The following is a 12,935-nucleotide window of genomic DNA, read 5'->3' on the forward strand; positions in this document are numbered from 1 at the left end:
ACTAGTGCATCAAATATACATACATGTACCTGATGGATCGCAGAAGACCATAACTTCCGCGAATTATGCAAAGCCATCGACACGTAACGAAAGTAGTGTAAATTGACGCATCGAACAAGGATTAATTCCAGATAAAACACCAAAAACTTGTACTAATTGTGGTGCTGCAGAAAAAGTAGTATGGCAAGTAAGATCGAAATATAAACTTTTTCCGTATTGCCTTAAATGTAAGCAGTGTAAATCGAGTGTACAATAACTAACAAATGGTTCGAAACTGTAAAATTAGCATCTTTCAAAGTTTAGCATTAGTTTACTTTTGGTTAATGGGTGTAGGCCTACAAAACATGCTGATCAAATGTTCCTGGACTTCATAAACATTAAAAAAGCATACCCGGGCTATTGACAAACACCATCAACACCCAGAACTTACACCAACACAGAACAACACTGAGGTAAGTTAAATTGTCAGATTTTTATGAAAACAATTTTTCGTATTTGCAATATTGTGTGTAGGACGTCATATGCCTCTTACGTCAGCCAACTTATTGATCAGGAAAACAGCGACTCCATCTTGGATTCTACCGAATTAATATTGTCTTTGCTGTGAATTTTAACTTAAAATGTTAATTTATCATAGGCACTACTTTTAAGCCTATATTACAACAATCTTTGAGGTAAAATTTTTACTTAAAATGTTAGGCCTGCTGTTTCATAGGTACATGCAATGTTTAAGCCCATATTACGATAATCCTTGTGGTAAAATTTTAACATAAAATACCGATACAACTGTAAAACAGGTACTGCCCTTAATGATATAGTGCGCATTGCGTTTGTGAGTACAGTATCTCTTGAACACACGTGACGTAATATATACCCCGTTCATACTTATAGTGATTCCAATGTCGTTGGACTAAGAAAACGATTTTACTTAAGAGCGTTTGTACTCGAGCACTACAGCAGCCTCTGCCGTGATGTCTGCCAGAGCTCCAGACAGTTTAACCCCTTCAGGTCTGATGTACATTATAGTGTACATTGTTTCTTTTTTTCTTTTTTTTTTTTTTTTGGAATGTCTTTGATACTTTTAAATATTTTGAAAAATTCAATGTGATAGAAATGGAGAATATTATTTTTGAAAAATTTCTATACCTGAATTAAAAATAAAATTTAAAATTTTGGGGCCCCAGGTGTCAAAATTCCCCAAATTTTGATTTTCTGTGAAGACTTTATTTGGGAATTTTGGATCCCCAGAATTATTATGTGACCAGTTTATTTCAATTTCTTTTAAATATAAATTCAGATCTGAAGGGGTTAAAATAGCCTACACTAGCACCTACCATTAAGCTCTCTGGTTCTGATCCACTACAATCCTTATGCAAAAACCTAAAATATACTCGTAAGAACTTATATGAACTACAAAATATTACCCAGAGCGAGAATAGAAGAATTTATAGCAATAAGCTGTGTGGTGAGAACAGAATATTAAAAGATTTTTGTATGTGAAAAATAGTCTAAGTATCGATGCTATATACTCTATTAGCTGACTTCAGCAGTAAGAGGTGAATTCGATATATAAGTTATCAGCCACGTACGTGTTGGTGACTGAGGGATAGCAAGGAAATGTGACGATTTTTTCTAATACAATTGTTATATTACCGTTTCTAATGGCAGATTTTATGTCAAATTGTACTTCAGTTGTATTCACTATTAATTATGTTTAAATCTCTCTGAAGCTTTGTAGTCTGTCAAATAACATTGTCTAATTTAATTGATTCAAGTGTAATATTACAACGTTGTCAGAAAACCTACTTTAGTTTAAGTTCAATCAAAAGTATGCATATGTTTTAGTAAAATGAAGAATGAATTAAGATGACAGTATTCCACTAATTTGTAAAATGTCGTACGAAAATACAGTAACATTTTCATACCTGTCAGGAAAAGTATACTGAAAAAATAGGACATTAATTTTAATGAAGATAAAAATACAAATGTGTGTCCCATACCTTATATATTTTCTTTATTGTTGTTTCGTTACCAAATTACCGGTAATTTATAGAATTAATTTTATTAGAATGTGTTGCAGCCTAGTCCTCACCAATAATCAGAAAAAATCTTAATAAATCTAATGTGAATTATTGCTCAAGAGATTAATAAGTCGTGTTGCAAACAAACATTTTTAAAGTCTGGTTGCAACGTTTCATTTGATAAAAATAACATTTTGCTGCTTGTGATTCTAAAAAGGATATGTTACAGTTGTCTAGATTTATTAGTATCTCCTACAGTAAAGAAATTTATATATTAATTGAAAATTCGATTTAATTCTTAAATGTATTTCCATTAAAAATGCGTAGTTATGTTAGCTTCTCTCGTTTTAAAAATTCCATGTTATAAAACTTCTTGGAAGCATCACTAAACTTTTATAAAGGAACTATCGAAAAATTTACCGAACATTTTTCAAAATTTCACATAGTTATGTACTCGATTACTTCCATATTTAAGTTTATTGCAATAAATATTTCAATATAGACATTAATTATGAGTTTTGAGAAGTGTATGCGATGGTTCCTTTCAAAAAACGTACATAGTCAAAATTGGGTGGCTGTTACAAAAAATCTATCGAGTATCTAGCTGTAACGCGATTTTAAAGTAAATTATTTTATTCAGATGTCGCTCTTTTATGAATATGGATGTTTCGGACTACCAAGTCGAAAGTGACGATATGCCTCATTTAACTGATTAAATATTTCGTTCATAACCCTTTTCGAATGTTCTATTTCATCCATAAGCATTCTTTCCCGAGAATTAGAGAACTCTGAACAAGAGTTGTTTGATACGTGCACCATGTAAAGTTTTGATACTGCCTGTAAGTCACTTATCAGTTGACTTGTTACAGCAAGCATCTGTCTAATAGGTTTAATCATTTCATACCTAATTTGTTCCATCCTCAAGACTAACACGTTGCTCTCAAAGAACACGTGTTGCACTTTGTCCATGACGAACATTTGGCTCATCGAGCAGGCGGCCAATTTTGAATGCACGTCTACTTTATTTTCCTTTAGTTGTGGCAGTTGCGGGATCAATTTTTGGAACACTTCCGACGTCATCAAGGTTGCTTTTGATATATTCTCACACGTGCTGTTCAACTTCCGGTAAATTTCTATAAAATCTTGGAAATATTTTGCTATCTTCTGAGATGTAGAAACTCCTGATAAATCTCCATAAGGTTCGTTCTCCGAGGGTCCTTCAGTTTCCTTTTCAGGATGTTTTGAAACTCCAGGTTCATTGCCGCCACTCATTTCTTTGACTCTGCTATTATTTTTTCTTCGATCTGTTGAATAAAAATGAATTTTACTTAGTTTAATCTTGACAATAGGAAATGAAACAAAACACTTGCACTGCCATAGCAAAATGGTGCTTCATACTACATGGTTGTTTCCGATCTCTGATAACGAATTTGAATGATGTCGTGTGTCAGGAATCACACCGACAGCTGGATTACGGCGAGAGGTGACAGACCAGTAGTGAGTGATTTCATAATCAGAGTGCACGGTATACCACAATAGCAATGCCCAAGAAAATCGAGCCCTTTTGGAAAGGGTACATAACAACCCTTTCTGATGCCAAGTACAGTTACGTGAAAATCATAGGAGCCTGAAAAAAAACGCGATTTCTTTATTTCCAAGAAAGGTATCTTGAGTGTACCTAATAAGACTGGCAAAACTCTGATGGGATTAATTCCAGGGTAAAAAAGCAAGCAAATCCACTCCCTTCACAAGTCGCCGCACCCCACGAGATAATGGAAATTAATTCCATTCGAGCTTTACCAATCTTATTAAGTACACAGAAGATGCCTTTCTTGGAAGTAACGAAACCTCGTTTATTACAGGCTTCTTTTATTTTCACTTTCACTTCACTGTACTTGGCATCGGAAAGGATTGCTATGTACCTCTCCCAAAAAGGCTCGATTTTCTTGTAAATTTCTGCTGTGAGTCGCCGTGCACTTTGACTACGAGATCACTCACTACTGGTCTGTCACCTCGCGCCACAATTCAGCTGTCGTGTGACTCCTGACGCACATGATATCATTCAAATTCGTTATCAAAGATCGGAAACAACTCTGTTTGCTGCCTGCGGAGTCTGAGAGTCGTGTTGTGGCGGATGTACAATCTGAATTGTGTATAGAGCGTTCTGAGCTTAGAAAATACCGTTGTTTGTTTATTTAGGCGCCTTCCTAGCGGACATCCCCCCTATTAAGTTAAATTTTGTAAAAAAAAAAACTAAAATAAGTTGTTCATAATTTTCTAACGTACATATAAAATAGCGGAAGTAAATCTAAATACTGTAACTAAGCATTGCTTCAAATATAAACGCTTTATATTATTTATGTGTAGACATATTATTTCATTTTATTTGTATTTCCAATAATCGAATAAATAACTTACTTCAGTTATTTTATATACGTTAGAAAATACGTAAATAACTTACGTTGTACATATAGGGCGATTCACGAGAATTCACCGCCACTTATGGAGCTTATTTCCGAAGACATTCTGAGAAAAAGATGTAATATAAACATGCGTCTTAATCTCAATATTTTCAGAGTTACACTAATTTGAAGTTGTTAGTAAGATACCCTTTTTCTTTAGTTTTAAGGATAAAAGAATGTTACAAATAGAGAATAAACTATTCAGAAGTATCATTTCCTTAATTGGATAATGGTCTGAAGCTAAAAATGTGTTAATCGAAAAACTGTCATATAAACATGCGTCCTATTCTCAATATTTTCTAGCCCCTAATTTTCGATTAATACGGCCGGAGGTAAACTACACACACTTTTCAGGTATATTTTTTTTTCATACCTTTGCTATACACTTGTGGTATGTAATCTGCACACGCAACAAAACCTAGGTGGTAGGGATCGTATGTAAATTACACACACAACATGGCTCGAGTTACTTTTTAATAGATGACATGTAAATCGAACGCAATGTCAACCAATGTTACGGGTGACAAGCAGAATTGACCTACGCAGCTTGTGATGGAAGGAGAGAGGTACTGTATGAGTTGGACTGACTTGGACAGGTAGTTACGCAGCAGTTCAACATAAAGCATTGGCCCTTGAACACAGTTGTTTATAAGTGCTATCCATGCTGCAATGAACGTTGTATGGAGTGAGGCCAATGTCATTGGATGTAGATTCCACCTAAGTCAATTTTGGCTTCGTCAGATTAAAAAATATGCTCTCATAAACAAATATAAACGTGATTCTCAAATAGGCAGATGGTTAAAACTTATATCCAGTCTACCATTTTTAGACCCACATGAGGTTGCCGACTGTCTTGTATCTGATTTAGTGGTCATTAAGCTACAAGCTGAAAAACTAGGTAACTTTTGTGACTATTTAGTAGTCGATGACGCTACCTTTCCTCCTTCAATCTGGGCAGCTAAAACAAAGTTTGCAGCGTATAACTAATTAATGCCTGTACGTATTTTCATATTGGATTCAACAATACATTTTACTCTGCTTATCCAGATATTTATATTTTTACAAATAGGTTAATTGAATTTCAAATAGACACGTACCTGAACATTCAAGGGATATCTACTGCTGCAAAAATTAAAAATAAGTGCTCCTTGAGGAGGAAAGAATAGAGAGAAATATAAAAGATTTTAATGAGGAGCATATATCCCCAGTGGAATTCATTAATTCATTAAGAGAGCAAAATAGCACCTACCAATATAAATGATTAGTTAATACGTTACTATTGGTATGTTTAAAGTAAATATATACTATTGTAGCGCAGTGTGCAATTTACATCCTGTTTTTATTACCTGGGTTGTTTGCGTGTGCAGATTACATATCCAAAATCAGTGTGTGTAAATTACCTTCTTTTAGGTCATATACCTGAAACGTGTGTGCGGTTTACTGCCCCCGATTAATACACACACATACACATACCTAAACTGGGCTCTAACCTGCCCCGGAAATGCCACTGCCCCGGTACGGAAGCGCGCCCAAATAAGGATCCGAATATAATTTTATCTGAAGGTGAAACTTGAGTTTGTATTACTCATTTGATTCAATTTTCTTAATTGCTTCATAATTCTATACACAATACACGAACTAATTTTCTATACACTTACATTTATATAATTTTTGCCACTACTCAACTCCATTATAGACTACTTCAGCATTGTATCTCTACTGTGACCACAGAACACAGCACTGCAGTGATTAGTGTTTCCCTATTGTGGAATTTAAATAAAGTAACACTTTAAATAAATGGAGAATTAATTTCGCTACTATTTTTATTTTGAATAAATTGTATTCAGCTTCCTCCAAGTGAAGGCTGCCTAGACGATAAAGCTTACCATAAAATTGTTTTTTTTTTTTTTTTTTTTTTAAGTAAATGGTAGGTAAACAGTTATAATGAAAAAAAAAAACAATGGAGAAGGAAAAGAAAAATAAATAGCACAATTATAAATAAGTGAAGACGATTAAACAAAACATTAATTCCAGAAGAAAAATAAAATTTCCTAATATCTATTTGCTATCAGGTGATCACAGTCGTCTATTTAGCACTAGTTGCACTGTATATTTCATTGATATTTTGCTATATTTCTCCCTCAATTTTTATTTCGCGCCAGTACGACCATTTCGTGAAAAGTCGCGCTTAAAATGTGTTTAAAATAATACAACTAATTTTATAAGTTATATTCAGAGAAGCATAACTTCAAATATTAGGCCAACTAGAAATTTCGCTGATATCTCCTTTCCCAAAAAATAGTTATAATACACGTTGAAGCTATTGACACACACACGTCCCGCGGACTGTGAATACCTAATAAAGCAATAAAAGTTAGAGTCTAAACTTTTATTATTACTTATGTTGTAGGGCTGAGTACAAAATTGTTATTTCAGTAAAAACACATTTTTCACAAATTTGACACTTACTCACTTATTTACCTCACTTCAAATCTTCACTTAGACATTCGTAAAGATACCAGTAAGTCCGAAATTTGAATTCGTTTATTTAATTTCTCGTTTACATCTCCCTGATTCTGAATTATTCAATTTGTTATTAAATACAAAGAAGTTGTTGGCGGCGTTCTTTAAATAGGCTTTCTGGATCAAAATCTGAGGTCAAAATGTAAGAAGTGATAATTTCCAATTGTACAAAATATTTCTCTTTTATGATGTATTTAAAAGTTCACAAGAGAATACTTTTTATAGCAATGCTTAAATATCTAACGTAGTTAATAATGTTCACTTACGTCCAATTAAAAACAGAGTCACTTTTTCCTAAAGGTGTGCAGTAATATTTACCGTTTTATTTTCCAGTACTTCCAAGACCTTTCTTGTAACGAGAACTGATGGGAAATAAGTACAGTAGACCTATCATTGGCTTGCGAGACTCGAGTAACAGACCGTGTTCATTTAACCCATGAAGGATTTATGTTTATATCACCTGAGACGCGTCTCATAAGACAATACTTTAGTACACTGGCGTTCAAAGATTCTAATCACGGGATAAGATATAACAAATTGACAAACTTTGAAATAATCCCGCTAGTTATCAATAGGTGACACTTTTATTGAGACAGGTAAAATAGTGTTGGGGAAAATGTTGATTATATTATTACTCGACCAAGGCCAGTGGAGTCCTGCAGCCCGGAGCCGTGGCGCTACTGCTCCTACGTTCGTAATACCGCATCGTGATAGTTCACATTTCGTCCGCTGCTCCAGTCTCCTCGGTCAAGTAATATAAAATATTCTCGCAATTAACAGTACACTCACGTTCAAAGATATCTGACTTACGATTTTATGATCGTGTACTGCTAGTGACAAACTACAGTCGCTAATCGCGATTATCTCCGATCGCGATTACCGAAAATGTGTGGACACACTAGGTCACGCTTGGTCCCGTCTGGTCAACAGCTGAATTACCATAGAGCAAACAATTTTCTCTATGTACATAGGCCTACTTATATGGTTTGTTTCCCTCCTGTACAGCACTTAAAGTTCATACCTTCTTTTGATGTTTGTTCATTTTTTCCATTTTTATTTTTTGTCGTTTCTTGCAACTTGATATGGGAATTTATTTGTTAACATTTTTTTACATCTTTTATAATCTAAACTGATACAATTTCTATTTATATTATTTTGGAAAGAGATTTGATAACCTATAGTATATAATTTATATCATTAAACATAAAATTTATATTATTTTGTAATAAAACATATTTTTAAAATGAGTTCTAACCTCAACGATATCTTCGTAATGGGGACAAATTAAAAATCGGAAAAATAAATCAGTTCCAATTTGTAATCCATTATTTATTGAAATGAAACATTAATTTTTCAGCAGCCTTCTATTACCTCCATATATGAATAATTCGTTTGCCATTTGTTAATATATTACTTTTTATTTTTCTCACATATCCATTAAATTTCTCTAATACGTCTAAGAGTAGCCAAATGTCATTTTCTAACCATTCATTTTCGTTTCTATTTCATATAATATAGAAGAAGTAACAAAATTTCACAGCAGAAGTTATCACGACTTCCTAAATAATATACATCAAGATGATTCCAAACCAAAGATTACTAAAATGTTACTTTCGTCCACTGGGCCGTGCCTCAGCGCGATTATCTAGTTCTGGAACAGGATTAAGTTCCTGATCGCGATCGGGCGGTGACACAATCCCGGTTTTGTTGATTGGGATAAATTTCAGTTGACTCTAGACTCAATGTTAGTCACAGAATATAATCCACTAACAGCAACAGATATTGACAATGATGTTCAACATTTTACGGACACAATATGCTCATGTGTAAATTATTCTACAATGTGCTCCAAGCGGCCATTAACGCGCTACTACTTACCATCTTCCATACTCCAATTAATTAAGGAAAAACATCGTATTCGTAGACAATGGCAACGAGAGAGGCAACCATGGCAGCGGAAGAAGCTGAATCATCTCATACGATTAGTCAAGACAAATCTTGAACAACATCGCCTGCAGTCGTATCAGTCTTACTTATCATCTCTACCTGAAGCTGATAATACTCTTTGGTACGCTACAAAGCGTATTCTACGTGAGCCAACAGTCATCCCGACACTTCGGTTAGACTCTCAAATAGCCACAGACACAGAGTCGAAATGTGACTTGCTTGCATGTCATTACCAACATGTATTCACCCCAAACGAGAATAAAAATGAACAGACTACCTCTGAATTAGAAAAAGAACTTATAGAAAATATTAATAAACCGACTGTGCCAGAGAAAATTTCCTATACTACTCCACAAGAATTGTCTCACTTCATTCAAAGGCTTCCAAATAAAAAATCTCCAGGCCATGATCTTATACCCAACATTGTACTAAAGAAGCTCGCCAACAAAGCTCTTACTTACTTGATGATGATTTTCAATGCTGCCCTTTTAATTGGGTACTTTCCTCGAGCCTGGAAGCTTGCTGAAATCATTGTTTTTCATAAGCCTAACAAATCTAAGCACTTGCCATCAAGTTATCGACCTATTAGCTTACTGCCCACGCTATCGAAATTGTTTGAGGAGGTTATTCATCATCGCATTTGTAAATTTACGTTCCAAAACAAGATAATACCAGATTTTCAGTTTGGCTTTCGTCCAAAACATTCTACAACACACCAACTGCAAAGAGTCACTGAATCCATTATAAAAGGCTTTGAAGAAAAACAGTATACTGCCACTGTGTTTCTGGATATTGCCCAAGCATTTGATACTGTTTGGCATGATGGTCTGATGCTAAAATTATATAGAATTGGTTTTCCTGACTATCTCACACGCATCGTGAAAAGTTTTTTATCTGAGCGTCAGTTCTCAGTACGTATAGATGGCATTAAATCAATGCTTCGTCCAGTTTTAGCCGGAGTACCACACTGTCACCACTTCTCTTCAATATCTTCACATATGACATTCCATGTTTACAACCGTCACACATAGCTATGTATGCTGATGATACAGTTCTCTTTTATTCTCATAGTAACCTAAATACTGCAATCAGCACTCTTCAGACATCCTTACAGGAGCTGTCTAAATGGTTCTCTGACTGGAGATTATTACTCAACATTACCAAGACAGAAGCTAAAATCTTCTCTTTAAGGCCTATTCATAATCCACCTCCTTTGGTTCTTCTAAATAAACAAGTTACATGACTCTCTAGTCAAGAAGCTGTCAAATATTTGGGAATATTATTAGACACGAAACATACATGGAATGCTGACATAACTCGCATTGTTACACTAACCTCTTCTAGAATTCGAAAATTATACCCTTTGGTTAATAGACGTTCACAAATTGGATTGGACTGTTCAATGCTACTCTACACCTCGCATGTACGACCTCTTTTAACTTATGCAGCGCCAGTGTGGGACAGCAAATAAGACACACATGCATCGCCTACAAGTTCTCCAGAACAAGTTCCTGCGTACTGCAACAAATGCCCCCTGGTTTGTAAGAAATCAACAACTGCATCAAGAATTGGGAATTCTTCCACTAGAACAGTACATCCATTCAATGTCAAAATCTTTCTTCAACAAACTTCCTGGTGTTCCTGGAGCTGTGACATATAACATTGGAGCAAGCTCTTGTCAGCCATCTCGACTTAAAAGGAAACTCCCTCAAGACATCCTTCTTAGTGATACTGACGACTCTTCATAAATTTAACACAGAAAATCATCATATTTTTGTTCACATAATTCACAAAAATGTTTAATTAACTAATTTAAATTAATTAGAGGAGCCTTTAGAGCCAACCTAAGCATGATATTCTGCATGTGATACTCCATAATTTAACAGTGGTCTGTATAGCAAGTTTGCTGGTCGACCAATATATATATATATATATATATATATATATATATATATATATAGAGAGAGAGAGAGAGAGAGAGAGAGACTACAATCCCGATCGCGATTAGGTCGATAATCTCGATTAGCGACTAGTCTGTCACTAGTATAAGCGAACTTTCCAGTCACGGAATAAGTCAGAACTAAAGATATAAAAAAATGACAAACATTGAAAGAGTTCTGCTAATTCTCAATAGGTGGCACCTTTATTGGAGCGGTTAAAAAGTGTCAAGGAAATGATTAGCCTATGTAGATTAAGCACAAATTATTCTCATAATTGACTTCTAGTGGTTTTCAGCTAAACCCAGTGTTGTTTTACAATCAGAAGAGTGGGATAAAAAATTGAATTCTATTATGGGGGTATATTTATGTACGATTGCCAACACTGACTATTCATAGAAGAAAATAACTAAAGAAACCACATTTACACCGACAAATTGTCGATACTATCGATTAATAGGGCCAGGTATCTTTGAACGTCAGTGTACAGGTGGAGTGAAAAAAAATCTTCGGAATAAAGTGTCTGAATATATCCTGCCCTTCTAAGAAATTAAATTTTATTGAACGTTGTTTAATAAGCAAATATTTCTCAGTGTGTTCTATTTTTTATTAAATTGGAAATAACTTAATTCGTGAATTAAACATCTACTTTAAATTGAAATTTAAAGTTACAGTAGAACCTCTATTATCCGTGGTAATGAACGGTTAATCGAAAAAATCGTAAATTAAGTGGATAATATTTGCAATTTTTATATTTCCTTCATGATCTATTGTTTAACACGGTAGGTAATGAATCAGTATTTCTCTCATTTAAGTCTGGTTGTCAACGACGGGTTTTTAAGAGGAAAGAAAATTCCTTGTAATGGCTGTCAGCGGAAAGATAGGAACAGTAGAGATCTCGTATTGTAGATTTAAGTACTATTTTATTTTTATTAAATCTCGCACAATTGTAACATCAATTTCGTATTCTGATGCGAAATGAGGCACAGCTTCTATTTCCTCAAACAGCTAAATTATTTGCACTTTTTTCAGTACTTAGCACAACACGTTTTCTTTTGTCGCTCATGGAATATATTTTATATATAAACTTAGTAGAAGTTGTACAGTACGGCGACTCGAACAGTAGACCATACTGTGTAAGTGTTAAGGCTTGTAATAACACTCTCTAGAAAAAAAATACGTACTGGTACTAATATAACGTACAGTAGTATTACTTCATATGTTTCTGTAGCGAAAAAAAAGAGAGAGAGAGAGAGAGAGAGAAAGACAGTTGAATAATCCGGCATTCGGTTAATAGGGTGACTGATAATCGGGGTTTTACTGTATGTAAATAGTGAAAAAATTTCTTCTGAGTAATTTTTATGAATAAGCCTAAGTATGTTCTTACTGAAATGGAGATATCAATTCGTCAATTAGTAGGCCTACACCGCATTGCAATTAAAGAGTGTGATCCCAAAATTAGTTAAGTACATTATTATGACAGGACTGGGCTAGTCTTTTTAATCCACTGAGCAAGTTTTCAAGTGACGTGCACAATAACACAACCTTTTATACAAAAATTGGCGTTGTTTTGGCAGAAAACGTGCTTAAAATAGATTGATACAGGGCTCAAACTTAATCATATACTGTACATATATACATAATAAAAATGACGAAATGGATTTAGCGAGTTTTGGGATAACATTTTTCAATTGGACGTTATGTAAACAAACATTCATTCAGATAAATATATTTAAACAATGCTCTACTCCCTGAAACTAGAGATATATAAAATTGATGAATTGGTACATTCTATTGAATTAGATCGTTATATAAAAATTTCTTCAGAGCAATAATTCGTTTTAACATGTTTTACTTTTTGAAACTGGAGATACATTCACAACTCATGAATTGGTACAATGTGTTGCATTACGACATTACATAATAATTTCATAAGAAAAATGTCGTCCACACCTGTGCAGTAACGGTCAGCGCGTCTGGCCGCAAAACCAGGTGGCAAGTTACCTGGTTGAGGTTTATTCCGGTGTTTTTCCTCAACCCAATAC

General features: G+C 34.3%; 1 long non-coding RNA gene across 1 annotated transcript; it reads right to left on the reverse strand.

Annotated features, from left to right (window-relative positions):
• Positions 1-120: 120 nt before the first annotated feature.
• On the reverse strand, positions 121-7,369 carry LOC138698229 (uncharacterized). Its single transcript, XR_011331776.1, has 2 exons — positions 7,273-7,369; positions 121-3,325 (listed from the first exon to the last, which is right to left on the reverse strand). It is a non-coding gene; the product is annotated as an uncharacterized lncRNA (long non-coding RNA).
• Positions 7,370-12,935: the final 5,566 nt, after the last annotated feature.

The sequence above is a fragment of the Periplaneta americana genome, chromosome 4 (assembly GCF_040183065.1).
Source record: "Periplaneta americana isolate PAMFEO1 chromosome 4, P.americana_PAMFEO1_priV1, whole genome shotgun sequence".
NCBI classification, from domain to species: Eukaryota; Metazoa; Arthropoda; class Insecta; order Blattodea; family Blattidae; genus Periplaneta; species Periplaneta americana.